Below are 16,809 nucleotides of genomic sequence, written 5' to 3' on the forward strand. Positions count from 1 at the left end.
TTACTTGCTGGTCTACAGGTCAGCAAATAATTGTGCTTCAGATTGGGGTGTAGGTGCTTGGGTAATAGGATTCAGTGGGGATCATATCTTACTCAGGAACCCAGGCAAAAGGCACGCAAAAGGAGCAGTGCTGTTGGACATGTTCTTCTTAGGGCAAATGGCAGAACTTTAAAAGGTATGTTAAACCAAGAATCAAGCCAAGAACAGACACTTACCCCAAACTAGATCTGCATTCTTTCAGTCCATAACTTATCTCTAAACCAATTCTAACTACTTGTTGTTTTTCAGCCTGACCAGTTAAATCAGATAACTTATGACCCTTTGTTACAATACCAATCCAAGTCCAGCCCTTGTCATAAGGCATCCTCACAGCAAAGAATTTAACCATCAACCCCTCTATGGACAAGAACCCACCTGTGCCAATGGCCTTCAGACAACTCTGCATTCTGTCCCCCTATCTGCCTCTTCCAGTGACCTCGTGAAAATCTGAACACCAGCCCACTCCCTGCCCAATGAAATTCAACCTTGTTTTTCATCAGAGCCCTGCTTCTCAAAATATGATATAAATCCATTCCCCTGATCATTTGGGGAAGCTGATGTGCTGTGGCTTTTATGTCCACTTAGCTGACTGAGCAATAAAGCTTTTTCTTTTCCAGACTCCTGACAGCATATTATTGGCATTTATGCACATCTGGCAATGAATCCTTGATTATTTGGTAACGCTAGTATTCCCTTGGCCAAAGAAAGTCACATGGTCAGAGCTAAAAAGTATAGTCGACCTACAGTAAAGGGAGAAGAGAAAGTAACTATTTACTGCCCAAAATATTGTCCAATCCCTCAATAAGCCTTTCCATAGGCAACTAAAGTTATTGGTATTTTTGTTATTGTTACATTGAGATATTGTCTACACACAGAAATTATACATATATTCCCTTCTACTTGCCTTTACACAAATATTAACATTCAACAATTCCTAATATCTAAAATAATAGGTAATTTTAAGATAAAATGTGAGATTTAGAGCTTTCATACCTCCTCACTTAGTTCAAGATGATTGTTTCACACTAGCATTGTGCTCTTTGCCCAAGATTTTCTGATTGAATATTTTAAGTTTGTCACCCACACTGTTTTGATATTTAGAAAATTAAAATTTGAGGCAATCCCAGTTGTTTAGTTTTGTCTTTATTTTCTTTGTCATAAAGGTCAAGTCTCCAAAAATATCTTTTTCATTGATGTCATTGAACATATCATCAATGTTTTCTATCTATTTTATTACTGCAGGTCTTATATCTAAGCCTTTCATTCATTTAGAATTTGTTTTCATACATAGAATTAGGGAGTAATCCACCTTCATTCTTTTACGTATGACTATACAGATTCCCAGCACTATTTATATGGTTATAGCTCCTTAGTCATGATTTAAGTAACATGGGATATTTCTGGATTTCCGTTCTGTTCTACTGATGTATGTGTCTATTTTTATTCCAATACCATATTGTTTTAATTAATGTTTCTTTGTAGTATAGTTTGAAGTGGGGTAACGTGATGACTCCATTTCTATCCTTTTTTCTTAGGATTGCTTTTGCTATTCAATGGCCTTTTATATTTCCATATGATTTTTAATATTTTTGTTCAATTTATTTGACAATTGCTCTTAGTATTTTGATGGGGATTATATTAAATATATTTGCAATTATTATTTATACAATTTTTAATGTTCACACCCATTTTTCCAGTGAAAATGGTATTTAGAAATCATAATCTGGTCACCAGATGTGCTCAGTGCTACTGGAATGTTAACTCTAGATCATTTGTGGAAAAATCTGGAATGAATATAGTTTTTTGTTGTTGTTTTTCTTGATATCAATAGTAGATTTATAGTTTTATTATGGTAACAAATAGTTGCTTTCATGAGATACACACACATATACAGAATTATATTTAAATTCATATAGAACAACATTTACATATTTAAATTACACATTTGAAATTAGAAGTACAGATTAAGTTTTACAACAATAGCAAAGAAAAATACACAAGGCAAAAATAGAGTTAACAATAAATGTAACTATCTATTCTTGACATAATATGTGGAAACTATTTGTTACTTAATCTCATTGACCAAATCACTAAAATATGGGTGATTCAGTGCCATTTTGCTGGAAATTCATTTGAATGGAGCATAGACTAACATTTTCGAGATCAGATCCAAGCCATTTTTCATTCAAGTTTCTGACATGGGATGCCAGGCTTCCCGATTTCCACATAAGAAATGTATCTTTATAGTCTTATAAAGATTCCATTTCTGGTTATACTTAATTATTGGGAGTGTCCCAAGCTCTAAAAATTCTGAAGAGTTGATCAATTTCTGAATTGTCATGGAAAAGTGGTTTCTTAATTGCTAATTCCTCAAATATGGTGCCAAATATCAACTGGAGTTGAACAGCGAACTGATCCCAGCAGTATCCCTGGCAATATATACCAGAGTGTTACTACCTCATATGTATACACTCTAATAGGGATTCCAAAATCTCTGGCCAGATCAAAATCGGCCAGATCAATTGTTCCTTTGTCACCAATAAACAGATTTTGAAGTTTTAAGTCTCTGTGTAGAACTGTTCTAGGAGAGTGATAAAACACAATCCCTTGTAGGATTTGGTACAAATAACTTTTAACAAGTGAAGTAAGTATCCATGAACTGACCATGAGGAATGGAATCTAAGTATTTCTTCATATCCATGGAAAGAAATGAAAAGTGAAATGTAACCTGGAAGCCTGCATAAGCACATCTTGAAAACTGACTCTATTTGCATGATAAAGTTCTTTTATAAGTACTGTGCGCGCTACCCGATTGCGCCACTGGAGCTCCTGATAAAGTTCTTTTAATAGAAAATTTTCCCAAGTCACAGTACTAGGAACCCCTCACTGCTCATGGCTACCACTTGACTTGCAGTTTTGTGTCTACCTTTATACACAACCTCATAGATACCCTCTCTGATTTTTTTTTTTTTTTGGCATAGTCCTTTAGAATTAATCAAGGGGTATGGTAGAGCCTGGCTTATTATCCTGTGGCAAAAGTGGGCGCAACAACACTAATGTAGCTCCAGAATACAGTTTTTAATCATGACTTGACATGATACTGCCAGTTCAAATTTAACATTACAGTTTCCTCTTATTTTAATTTAGTATCTTGTCTCTCTTATACTTTATTCATAATGTATTTCATTATTTGCTTTATCCTAGTATACAGAGTAGTTACATATAGTCTTCAAAAGTCAATGTCCTGAAGAACAAGCAAATAAAGGTGCAGAAAATTAAAATAGTCTTCTAGATTAAAAGTGATTGAAAAGATCAGACGACCAAATATACTGCACAAACTTTGATTTGACTCTGGTTAGGAGTGTCAACCTCAAAATTCTTGAGGCAATTAAAAATCAATTAAATCCACAATTAAACAGTAGGGGGGGTTGCTCCCTGGTGGCGCAAGAGGTTAAGCAACACACTATGAAGCAATCCATAGACTCTGCAGCATGAGTTCAATCCCCGGCCAGCCAGGGAAAAACCCACATGGCACTGCAGACCTCTCCTGTCTCACCCGCTGCTCCCTTCAGCAGTGGATTTCAGTCAGTCTTCCTGTTCTGTTCCCCACTCTGTCTCTGGTGAATCCTCTCACCCCTCCACATCTCTAGCCTGTACCACAGCTCTTGTATGCATAAATAAATAAATCTTTTAAAAAAAAAAAGTAGTGAGGGGGAACCAAAAAATTACAGTTCAGGGTATATAGATGAAGGTAGAAAACCTAAAATGGGAGCCTCCCTGGTGGCAGAGTGGTTAAAGACAGAGTGCTTTCAAGCTATCCCCATCCACTGCCGCAGGAACCCTGGCCAGACAGGAGCTAACCCACATGGTGCAGCAGACTCTCCTGTCTCACCTGCTGCTCCCCTCAGCAGTGTCTCTCAGCAGATCTGCCTTTTCTGATCCTCCTTCCTCTCACCCCCTGCCACTGCACCTCTGGCCTACACCCTAGTACTTGTAAGCATAAATAAATAAATCTTTAAAAAAAAGAAAACCTAAAATGTACCTCGAGGAGGGGGCCAAGTCAGGGGTTTTTATGGGAGGAAAAGAGAAAAATGAAGTTAATGTTTAAAAGAGTAGTTAGTTTTAACAAGCTTAAACTATTTTTGGTTATACATAATTGATTACTGATTATCTAGAATGGATAGAAAGGTAATCGATTGATTTCTAGCCTCTACTCAAAGTCCAAAATCATCAGTTCTCAAAAAATTATTTTCTTGGGGGTTACTTAATACAACTGCTTTTAGCCCAGTCCAAAGTTGCTTGGCCCAGTACAAAGGTCTTTGGTTCAGTTCAATAAGTCGATAATAATGGGCCTCCCTGGTGGTGCAAGGGCTAAGTCTCAACACTATTAAGCAATCACCAGCTATTGCAACATGAGTTCGATCCCCGACCAGTGAGCAAACCCACATATGGTGCAGCAGACCTCTCCTGTCTCGTCTGCTGCTCCCCTCAGCAGTATATTTCAGTCAATCTGCCTGTTCTGCTCCCCACTCTGCCCCTGGTGATTCCTCTCACCCCTGCTTCACCTCTGGCCTACACCCCAGTTCTTGTATGCATAAATAAATAAATCTTTAAAAAATAAGTCAGATAATGCAATTTCTTTACAGAACTCCTTAGTTCCATTTTAAAATGGCTTCAAAGATGTCAACTTTTCATGGAGAGAGAAGAGGGGGGAAAACAGCAGTAAAATGTCCTGGGGACTCTTGGGGAAACTGAAATCTAGACTAGATATTTACTTCTGTCCTTCATGAAGAGTCAGCTATTAATTGCATTAATAAGACTTTTTAAATGTGATTGTGCAGTGTCAGTGATGGTAATACACTAAGTAGCCACAGCAGAGTCACATCTTGAAATATCCTTTGTTGGCTTAAAAGTATTAAGTTGCCTTGCAAACCTGTGTTAAAAGGGGAAAGAGCTCTTATGTTAAATAAATATGCAGGAGGAGAGGGCCTCCCTGGTGGCACAAGGGGTTAAGATGTAACCTATGAAGCTATCGGCAGCCTCTGCAGCACAAGTTCAATCCCCGGCCAGGAAGCTACCCACATGGCGCAGCAGATCTCTCCTGAGTCGCAGCAGTGTACTTCAGTCCATCTACCTGTTCTGTTCCCCACTCTGTCTCTGGTGAATCCTCTCACCTCCCATACCTCTGCCTGTACGCCAACTCTTGTATGCATAAATAAATAAATCTTTAAAAAATATGCATGATGAAGAAAGAAACAGAAAAATCTGTATTAATAAGGATAATAAAATAAGGGAATTCCAGAAAAAGAAAAGTTGTCAAAAACAAACCAAGCAAGTTGACACCTGTCTTTCTTGTCTCAGACAAGGGGACGCAAGGGGCATCAAAGGCTGGGAGGCGGTGCTGACGCATGGGTGTCCTTTGTGGCCCTGGGAGACCCAGCCGAGCCAGGCCCTGGTGGAAGGTGCCCACTGGCCCACTGGAACCCAGTGTTTATTTCATCACATTCATTGTTTCCTCTTCCAAGGGTCTTTGAACTGGGTACCAGCTCTTGGAGGAACTTGATAAATTTCAGTGGGGGAATGAATAACCTTAAGCAAATTTCTGAGTCTCAGTTTCCTTTTGGAATCTTGTAAAACTGACCTGCCTGGGGTGGTATCTTTGGTTTGATGGTACCCTAATTCACCTGTCCCCACACAAAGAGTAAGGCTTCTCTCTCATCCATTCCAAATGTGCCTGGCGTGCAAGTATATGGCGGGAGCTGTAAAAACTCTCTTGAGCACAAAATAAAGTGTTTTTTTTATTTTACCATTCAGTCTTATTTCTTTTTTTTTTTTTCCCAGCCTTATTTCATCCAACTCATGCCTTGACAAATTAGCTAGTTAGATATAATTGCATAGAAAATTACCGCCCAATTTAGCTTCTCAAAGCAACAATGAACATAAGCTCCCCAGGGTCCTTATGCATATGTGGTGGGGTTGGTGGTTGACCTGTCAAGATATGAGCAAGGAAGCCTGGCTTCATGGGGTGCTCCAAAGAAGCTTCTAGCAGGGACTGATTCCTCTGCTCACCTAATCAAGTCAGGTGCACTAACAGGACAGGCTACTGAAAACCACATGTACAATGACTCACCTCGGGGTTTGCCAGAAGGGCTCCCACTGTAAACACACCTCATAAATTCCACTGTCCTGTTGGCCAAGAGAACCAAGCCAAACATCCAGGTCTGCCCAGATGTAAGGTAGCCCATTGTGCGTCCAATGCCCCAGTAAGTGGTCTTAGCATTACGGGCCTCGGTGCCAAGCTGACATACTGAGGGGTTTAGCACAACACTTATTGGAAAATGTGCAGACATGAGCCTGGCTCCCTTGAGGTCACGCCTAAGAACACATTATGTGTTTATTTCAGGGGTATCCGGCAAGTATTTATAAAGAGAAAAAAGGAAGAAGAAAAATCAGCAGTCCTTGTGGGTCCCATTTGTGGCTCTTCTGCTTCGACTCTTTCCCTCTCTCAGCATTTTCACTTCTTCTACAAGGCAGTTTCTGGTCACTTGTTTCCCTTTGCTGAAAGGGCCAGTTTGGCCTTGAAATCTAGAACAGTGTTCAACCACTGGTATCTGCACTGTTTCCTCCTCTGACCCTGATTCTGTGCTGATGTTTCTTATTCTTAAATGTGTAGGTGCTGGACTCTTAGGAGGTTATACTCAGGTCAACACAAGAGAAAAGTTCCATCCCTGCTCTAGAATATACAATGGCCACAGTATTTCATCCAAAATTCAAAATAAACATGGCAATATTAATATCTTAGTTCTAGTTACCCCCATTCACCTAAACTGAGAGGATAAAACTGCTTTGTAACCTTTGATACCTATGGGTACTTAGCATCGCTGATGCCTTTCATTCCTTACTATTTTCTCTGCAATCTGTGCTTTCTCCCTGATCAGTTTGCTCTCAAGTTCTTGGGCATATTAAACATTGGGATGTAAATCTTGTAGATGAGTAAGATTCTAGAATGGTGAAAACTCTCTCGGGAAGTCATCTGGGTGAGTCCACAGAGCGAGTCAGGAACTCAGCCCTTACATCTGGAACGAGGACTGCCCCTTGGCCATCGGCAGGAATGAGGTCTTTGAGAAGTTTCTACATCATTGACTGACTGATGATTTATTGTTTCCAGCTGGGGTGCTGTACCATCCTATGCCAGCCTGTTGATTTGCTGTGCACAAATGGTGCGAGCCAGGCTACTCATGCTGTGTGACAAAGTCCAAGTATGGGTGACATTCCTGAAAATCAGGAGGCTCCACAGCTGGCTCCCACTACTTTCTTTCATTTTGTTTATGGCAGTTCTTGCAATTATGGGCATTTTGTATGGGTTTCAGAATAACCAAATGAATGTTGACATCAATGCCAATTTCAGTAATTCACATTCCAGTGATTTGAGTGATGTACATTCCAACATGATTGGTAATGAAACAATCTCCAATATTTTTCAATGCCCTCCGATTTGTAATTCATCTACCATGAGTAATGCTGAGTTCTTTAACAAATTATGCTTGAAAGAACTATTGGAACCAAGCCTGGTAAAAGTCCCCACTGAGGAAAGCCCTAAGGCTCCCCTAAAACGACAAGATCCAAGAAAAGGAACACCATGTGTTGTTCCCACAGTTTTGGGAACTTTTGGCCCTGCATTTACAATAGGAGGCCGACTTTGGTAACCCCGTCGAGGAAGCCTGTGAGTAAAACAGATTTTCTTACTCCTACCCCACCCATTCCTTATACTGGAATTTATGATGAAGATATGAACAAATGGTTTAAAATTAATGGTACGAAGGTTTTGGCTTCCTCGGTCTCCTTATGGGAGAGAACAAAAAGATCAGGACCCCCTTGGTGCCATTGGAACAAAGATAAAAGAAGAAAGAACAGGGAAAGGTGGAATAAATATTTTGATAAAATTAGATGTAGCTATTGTAAATTGCCGCTAGATGACATATAAACTCTGTAAGCCAGATATATAACCTTTTTGCTTGGCAGAAATATACAGCTTAAAGTTTACCATTTACTCACCAAGCTTGCATGACCACATAGGTCACACTCTGTCTAGCACCTTCTCCTTTTTCTTAAAATTGTACAACTCTTAAGGAAATTAATAAGGTCAAGTTAATCATAACCAGAAACACTGAAAGTAGACAGTGTACTTATAATTAAAGGTGATTTAAGATGATTCTGAGAAAATGTAAAGATAAAATCACATGTTATGAAAGATTGGAAAAACAAGAAAATATTCTAATGTATAAATAAAGTTCCGCTGAGGCTATCACCAGGAGATGCTTGCCACCTGATGGAGTATCTGTGTCTCCTCATTCGCTGACGCCGCCCTTTCCTTCGTGAACCCTACCTTGGCTGGAGCTGGACTCCAGCACACAAATGTCCAGGCTGGTGATGTATCCCTTGTCCTGAATCTGGGTTGCTAGTGCCGGTGGCACAGTAAGATATGCCTTTATGACCAGCCCCCGAAAATCTTCAGGCTCTGAATCCTGAGTGGGTTTCCCTGAGTAGACATTGCGCCCACAGCCCTGTCCTTGGCTCCTAGGAAGCATGTTCTGTGTGGTTCAGACTTGCAAAGCCCAAGCCATGGCCTGCCCCATCGCCCATGCTCTACAGCCTGTGCTGCAGTAAACCCCACACTGGGCTTGAATTGCTATTGAGCCTTACATGTCCTCTGGCAAACTACGAAACTTGAGGTAACCTTAAAGCCCCCGAACATCATCTACTCCAAGCCACATCTATGTCGCCTTTGTCTCAACGAACTAGTCGCCCTGTCTCTATTTAAATGTTCCATAATGGTCCGTTCACTACTTCTCCATGGCACATGAACTTAACCATCATTTGATTTTAACAACTCACACAATGCAATATTCCCAACTAAAAACTGAATAGAAACGTTGAGGGATAAGCAGAAAACTATTCTCAGAGCACTGTCCTTTTTCAGAATTCAGAAGAGCCTCAAGCTGGTGACTACGACTTTTCAACAGTGAGTCTACGTAACCATGAAAGGAAAAAGCCACCTCAGATGGTAATCATGAAAAAGCCAATGAACACAACTGTTGGCAGTTTGTGCACAGCTGTGGTTGGGAGACCTGGAGCTGTCACAAGTCACTTGAATTATTGGGTTGTCAGAAAAGTCATGATGCATTTTTGCAACAAAAACAGAAAAAATATGTCATGACTTTTCCAACAACCCAATAGCTTTAGCAGTCAAGAAATGGAGGAGCCCTAAGACCTAAAGGAAGTGTTTAGTAAGACCCAAAATGTAGAAAACCTGCCTGCTCTGCCTTATTTTCCAAGGAGGGGTTGTGATAGCGACTAACTATGTTAGCCTTTGTCAAAATGGTGGGCTGTCAGAAGCAAGGTCTGGTCCACTGAACTCACACTCCTCCCATTGTGTGGACAAGCCCTCGGAGACTGCAGATGTCAGAGACAAGGTATGGGTGAAGCTTATTGCCTGAGAGATGAAAAATCTTGGAATCACCTTTGAATTTGTCTTTCATCAACCTCTACATGAATCCTTAACATATTTTATTGGTTTTTAAGTGACAAACATAATATGATCACCTCATACCACTACATGGCTACCATTCTGTCCCAAACCATCATCATTTCTTGCTCAAATTATGGTAGTAACTTCCTGGTTCATCTCAAGACCTGTCTGTATCTACTCTTCATTCTGTTAAAATGCAATCAACATCTTGTCACTCTGATTCCAAACCTCAAATGGCAGCTCTCCCATGTATGACCTTACAATCAGCCCTCTGCCATGACCTCCCTGGCCCCAGTTCCTTCCACTCCCCCTCTTGGTCCCTGGACTCCAGAGACCTCCTGGCTGGCTTTCTGTTCCAAGCACGCTGTCTCCTCAGGGCCTTTACATTTACTCTTCCCTCTGGAAAACTTCTATCTCATAACCATGTGGATTCTTCCCTCATTTCCTTCAACTTTCTGTGCAGATGTCACCTTCATGATGAAGCTTTCCCTGACCACCCTATACAAAACAGTGCTTCCTTCCCCAGGCCCCATGGCTGTCTAACCACCTTGCTCTATCCCATTTTCCCCATAGCACACATCACCATTTGCTAGATTATCTATTTATGTGTAGCTTTTGTGTTTCCCCAATTAGATGTAAACTCCTTAAGAGCAAAATCTTCATTTTGTTCCCTACTGTATTCCTAGGCTTAGACCAAAGCCTGCCACACTTTCATTCACTTGAGCCCAATCTTCTATTTCTACATTGCTTGGTTTCCCTCATTTTTGGCAGCTCAGGGTGGTTATAACAGCCAGAAAGGCTGGTCAGAGCACAGGGCAATGCTAGGAGAAAGGGTATTTCAATTTGTAAGTAAACCACTCAACCAGTAACATTTAAGACTGAAGATTACCCATGGAATATGGCAGTTAAATGCTTAGGGTTTGAATCCTGGTTTTACTCCCTCTCAGCTGTGTAGCTTTGGGAAAATTACTGGGGAAAAAGTCGGCCCGGGCCCATTAGCACACAAGACTTTACTTAAATACAAAGAACAGTCTCCCTCTGTAAAGGAAGGGGCAAGAGCCACAGAGATACATAGCTGTGGTGGGTGAGGGCACCGACAGTCACAATTCTGCCAGTTTGGAGAACAGTTGGCTAAAACACTTCTTGGAAGAGGAAGGACTTGCTGTAGATTTATAATCACTGTTTGGATTTGTCAAGATGAAGGAACAGTTAGTGAGACCCGGTGCAAAAAGGAAAGGGGAGGAACAGCTGGAGCAGAGCAGACATGCAGGGCCACATGTAAAATTCTCAGGGCTCTGGGGTCTCTCACATTAGTTAGCCTACCCAAACCTCAGTTTTGTCTTATGTGAAGTGAGGGTGACAGCAGTTTATATGGTGGTTTTGAGAGCCCAATGTGCTCAGTGTCAGAGTGCTGCATACAGCATCCATTCTATTTCTAGTCTCCCTTGTACCCATTGACCCCCCTCCCCCCACCCCCATCTCCACCCCTGTCCCTGGTGTCACACAGGAGATGAACTCTTTTTTTTTTTTAAAGATTAATTTATTTATTTATACAAGCACTGGGTACAGTCAGAAGTGCAGGAGAGTGAGAGTGAGAGTGAGAGAGAGAGTGAGAGAAGTGCAGGAGAGTGAGAGAACCCAGAATGGGGAGCAGAACAGGCAGAAGGACTGAAGTACACTGCTGAGGGGAGCAGCGGGCACGGCAGGAGAGGTCTGTGCACCATGTGGGACACTTGCTGGTGGCCGGGGATCAAACCGGCTCTGCAGAGGCTGGGAGCAGCTTCGCAGTCCAGCGCTGCTGTGCCACCGCTACCAGGGAGGCCCCATGGAGATGAATTCTTAAGCCTCCTACCTGGGTCAGAATCCTGACTCTACCACTTACTAACTTGGAGACCTAGAAGGAACTACTCAACCTCCCTATACCTCCCTACACCTTAATGCAATAAAACAGGACAGGTCTCTCTTCCTGCCCCATCAGATAAGCACTCCTAGCTGTTGCATTTAACAGGTTTGTCTTCTTGCGTTCCAAGGAAAACAGAGGTAAACCACAGCTGTTGACAAAGCAAACTGGCGCCCACCTGAAATCTCAGCAATCTCCAGATGCCTGCATCAAAAGGACTAGCCGACCCTTGCCCTCCTCCCCTTTACAGATCTTGCCCGAGGAGATCTCCCCTTTCTTTTACTCCTTTGTGTAAACACCCCTGTGGTCTTTCAGACATGAGTCTGCTGCCCTCCTCAGTTTGTGGACAAATTAAACTACTTTCCTTCTCCCCAAATTCTATTTCCTTTTATTGGCTGGGGGGGTGGGGGGGGAACTGTGACCGGTGTTCAATATCAGTCTCGTCGTCTGCAAAAGGAGACCAGCTCTAGCACATTCCTTCATTGTGACGAGTAAATGTGTTATAAGATTTAAAGCAGGCAAAAGAGAGCCCAACGTACAGGCAATGCTTAACAGATAACACTATTTACTTGCTTGGTTTCTGCCCTGTCTTCTGCAAGAGGATGGGACAGAAATTAGGGTGACCATACATATTTGCCAGAAAGGTCTATGACATTGGCACTGCCCGAATGTTTGTGGAGTTGGGCAATAACAAGAGGGAGCTTACACAATTTATTAAAGAAACTTTTATTTATAGTTTACATAAGTTTGAGAAATTACCAATTGCTTTTAATAAAGGGTGAAAACGCCCCCAGGGTGCCCAAGGTGAAGGGTAGAGGGCATGCATGCAGACTGGGGACCGGGTCACCCAGCTGGACCTGCTCGGCACCCCTCCACAGGCCAGAACACCTTGGAGACTCAGGTGGTCTGAGTGCTTTATTTGCATGCAACCCCCATTTTACTATATTTTTCCCCAGGGGAAAAAAGTTCCTTTTATGAATTTTTGACAATAAGGCAGATTTCCTCAGAGGTCAAAATGATGGAGGGTAAGGTAGAAAAGTTGGAAAGGAGGCACCACAAGACCAGAAACCTGGCTCATCTAAGGTTGAAGCTTGAGGAGAAAGTAGAAGGGATGAGCACAGTTGTTAACCCAGCTCTAAGAATTAAAAATCCCTAGGCACCAAGGTCTAGACCCAAGCAGTGTCACATGCTGTTAGTGTTGTAACAGGGTGGTCCCCAGGAAAGGGGAAGGTTCCAGGTTCCCTGCCCCACCCAGTGGCGCGCGACTGTAATCCCAGGCTACATGGGAGGCTGAGGCAGGAGGATCGCTTGATCGGCAGTTCTGGGCCACAGTGCGCTGCACCCACGTGTGTCCACACGTTCACCTCCTCAGACGTGGTGACCCCTCCGGGGGCAGGGAACCTGGAACCTTCCCCTTTCCTGGGGACCACCCTGTTACAATGTCAGAGGTGGACCTGAGGTAAAGATATGGACATGGAAGCCAGTGTAGCATCTCCAGTCCCTTTCACATTCTACATGGTTACCCAAAATTAACAGCAAACAGGCCACTCCACGAAGGAGTGAGCCCCCCCCCCCCCAAAGAGAAGACTCTATCAGGGCAATCTCTGGCCTGGGAGGGTTGCAGCGGCCGCCTGCCTGCCTTGGCCTACACAGAACTCCTCGCCCCCAACCTTCTCCCTCCTCAGGGCGGCAGCCTCCTGCCTGCCTGCCGGGGCGTCTCCTCACTGACTCCCTTCAGCACGGGCAGCTCCTTCCAGGAAGCTCACCTGTGACCACACAGGCCTCTCTCAGCAAATCTGCCTGCTGGTGTCTATGCCAGTGTCTTTTATTCTTCTGTCCCTCTTATAATAAACATGCCCTTTTGGATACAACTAACGTCTCTGTCTCATGGAGAAATTCACCAGGGTGCCTTTCAAAGGGGAGTCCTGGGGAAGATTTTCCCAGAGTGTACCCAAAGACACTACTCTCCGAAACCAACATCTCCAAAACTGACTTCAAAAAGTACTGGTGACCAGCCTGACTGCTTTATTTAAACTTAAGTCTAAAAGCACAGTGATTGGGCTTCCCTGGTAGCACAAGGGGTTAAGTCTCAGCACTATGAAGCTATCAGCAGCCACTGCAGCATGAGTTCGATCTCTGGCCAGGGAGCTGACTCACACAGCACAGCAGACTTCTCCTGTCTCACCCACTGCTCCCCTCAGCAGTGTATTTCAGTCGATCTGACTGTTCTGTTCCCCACTCTGTCTCTGATGAATCCTCTCACACACATACCCCCACCTCTGGTCTACAGCCCAGCTCTTGTATGCATAAATAAATTAATAAATCTTTAAAAAAAAAAGCACAGTGATTAATTCCATCTACAGTTTGGGAGTCTCCAGCAATCACAAATTTTCCACTATTTTCTTGCCAGGACTGTTTAGATTTTGTCTGGAATCAGCGGCTGCAGTAATACCAACAGCTTCTCTTATGTGTCAGTGTTGTTCATATTTTTACTCTTTTTACATGAGCAAAAGTACATGCTGCTCTTAGTCAAGTGCACAGGGGAGAGCCATTCTCCCCAGGTTCCAGGTGTTGGGGTGCAGGGATAGTTTCCCTCTATCCCTCTAGGCTCTTCCAGGCTAGCAAATTAATATCAGATAGATTGACAAGAGGAATCACCAAAAGACATTCCAGAGTAGCACATGTACTTCCTCTGTACCTGGGAGAAACCCAATTAAAGTGAGTAACTCAACAAATGCGTAAGTCACCACTGAAATAACTACAGCCAGAGACAAAGGATGCTGGGGGTGGGTCGGCCCCCAGGAGGAGGGGGTCTCAGGGAAGACCACCACAGCCCATTATGCAGATTTCAGTAGCAGCCTTCTCCACTGGTAACAGCTAAAGGAGACGTCTTTTCACACATGTAAATGTCTATTTCAAAAGGGCAACCCCAGACCCAGACTTCAGAGCCCCTGCTATAAAATAATCCTTAAGCCAAAGAGACACATTTTGGGGATGGCAGATTTTGCACCTATAGGAAAACCAAAGGAATGACATCTTGTGTCCACATCATCTCAGGTCAGGGAGGCTACTGCCTACTCCAGGACGGTGGCCAAATCCCCCATCATTCTCTCCATACACATTAGCCTGCACCTGTGAACTAGGCACAGACTTCTTAACTTTACAAAGATGCGCACGACAGCCACTGGATATTGGTGTCAGTTTTTTTACACAAGCTCTTGTCCTTTACTAAATATTAAGCCTCAGAGGGGTAGAAGGAGCCCATGCCAAGGTGGGAGGTGTGGATCCTGAAGGCGTCCACCAGCTTCCTATGGATGCTGCCCTTAGCCAACTTGAAGTGTGAGGGATGTACCTGCTTGTTGTTCTGACTCAAATTACCTGCTCACTTCGGGGCAACTTGCTCATTCCCCAAGTGACAAAGCACCCTACTAGGGTGGATGTTAGCTGAGTATAGGTTGTCAGGTAGTGTCTGGGTACTCCAACCCAGTGAAAACTGATTGTTCAGAAAACCCAGACAACGCCAAAGCAATGGACAGAAGCTCGTTCCAAGAAAACAGACCAAGTAATTTGGGAGACCCAAGGGGCCTCAGTAACCTGGGGAAACCCAGCAGCCCTCAACCAATCAACAAGTGACACAGGCCGAGACACCCAATGTCCAACCCCCCACTCCATGACCCCTCAGTGACTACATACTCAGGACCTCTTTCTGACCAGAGAGCTTTCCTGTCCTTCTTATCTGTCAATAAATCTCTTGTTTTTCTGCCTAACTCCGCCTTAATGTTGAATTCCTTCCTCACAGAGATAAGAACCGAGAGCCCCTTGGGGTCTGGCTCCCCACTCCAAGCAGTATTCACTACTTAAGACATCAGCATTTTCTGAAATCAACAGAACTTCATGGCAGCTTTCTGAGAGTTAAAAACTCCCCTAATTTAAAAAAAAAAAAAGACACTTTGTTTTACTCCATGGAACAAACATTGCATACAAATGTAACACTATTATAAAAATCAAACTACTGCTTTCCCATTTAAGATTTATACATTTTGGCATCAGACTAGATGGCCAGACCTCCACACATGCAGAAATGATGTAGCTTTCTTCTTCAATATTTGTTGTTTTAATACAAGTGTTTCAACATTTCATTTTGCGCCTCTATACCGTCCATTATTTAACTGAGCAGGTTTTATTTTTATCTTATTTATTTTTAAAGATTTATTTATTAATGCATACAAGAACTGGGGTACAGGCCAGAGGTACAGGAGGTGAGAGGACTCACCAGAGACAGAGAGGGTAACAGAACAGGCAGATTGACTGAAATCCACTGCTGAGGGGAGCAGTGGGCAAGACAGGAGAGGTCTGCTGCGCCATGTGGTTTGCTCCCTGGGCAGGGATTGAACTCGTGCTGCAGTGGCTGCTGATAGCTTCATAGGTTGCATCATAACCCCTTGTGCCACCAGGAAGGCCCAGATCTTACTTTTAAAATAAGAAAAATACATAGACATGTAGGATTTACAGAGTCAAGTGAATGATAAGGTGGACGGTAAGAGCAAAAAGAGTTCAGAGGAAAAAAGGGTGAAGAAGAAGGTGATGTCGAAATAGGCCTTGAGGATGGAAGAGAGGGAGGTTAAGAAAGAGGAAAAGGAAGACAGGGTGAGGGAAGGAGAGATTCAACAAAGAAATGTGGACTTTGTGTTAAGAGGGAAGGAAGAAAGGAAGGAAGTTTGTCTCAAGCATAATATTTATGCAACGTAGAAAATTGTGTGTGGGGGATGGTGGGGGTACAGTCCATATTACAAAGAATTTGGAATTAGACTTTAAGGAAGTTGCACTTTATCCTGCAAAACTCTTATTCAAAAACTGACCAGGTTTTAACTTGCCTTTGTAAAGGGGACACATTAGTACATGGGACCAGCCTCCCAAAAAAGGCTCAGGTAGACCTTTCCCATGGTGTCCAGAGCAGGCCTTTTCCTGCATGTGTCCCACAGCATGTGTACTTAAGGCCAGGCGAGGCCCAGGGAGTCTCTGAAGAAACTAGCCTTAAAGAATGTAGATTACTAGATCTAAGGACATCTCCAGAATAAGCTTTTTATCAGAGAAACCTATCTTAAGGCAGGTCAAATGTGTAGATACAAGGTTTTATCCTATGAAGTCATTTCCTCCTCCTTATGTGAGATCCCACCTCTCTCCTGACCCCCAGGGCCTATCCCATTCCTTAGCTCAGGATACAGACCTCAGCCGGCCCTGTTTACTCTAGAACTGACAGGTCTATAAATTCTCCCCACTTATGTTATTAAATTTGGTCTTTTCGCCCATTAATCTATGTAATGTTCATTTGTTTGCTCAT

General features: G+C 43.0%; 1 pseudogene across 1 annotated transcript; it reads right to left on the reverse strand.

Annotated features, from left to right (window-relative positions):
* Positions 1 to 2,104: 2,104 nt before the first annotated feature.
* On the reverse strand, positions 2,105 to 8,627 carry LOC311185361 (cyclin-dependent kinase 1-like; annotated as a pseudogene). The gene is made up of 3 exons: positions 8,426 to 8,627; positions 2,677 to 2,879; positions 2,105 to 2,492 (listed from the first exon to the last, which is right to left on the reverse strand). The product of its transcript is annotated as a cyclin-dependent kinase 1-like (transcript).
* Positions 8,628 to 16,809: the final 8,182 nt, after the last annotated feature.

Source organism: Talpa europaea (genome assembly GCF_964194135.1).
Source record: "Talpa europaea genome assembly, chromosome: 15".
In the NCBI taxonomy this organism is placed as follows: Eukaryota; Metazoa; Chordata; class Mammalia; order Eulipotyphla; family Talpidae; genus Talpa; species Talpa europaea.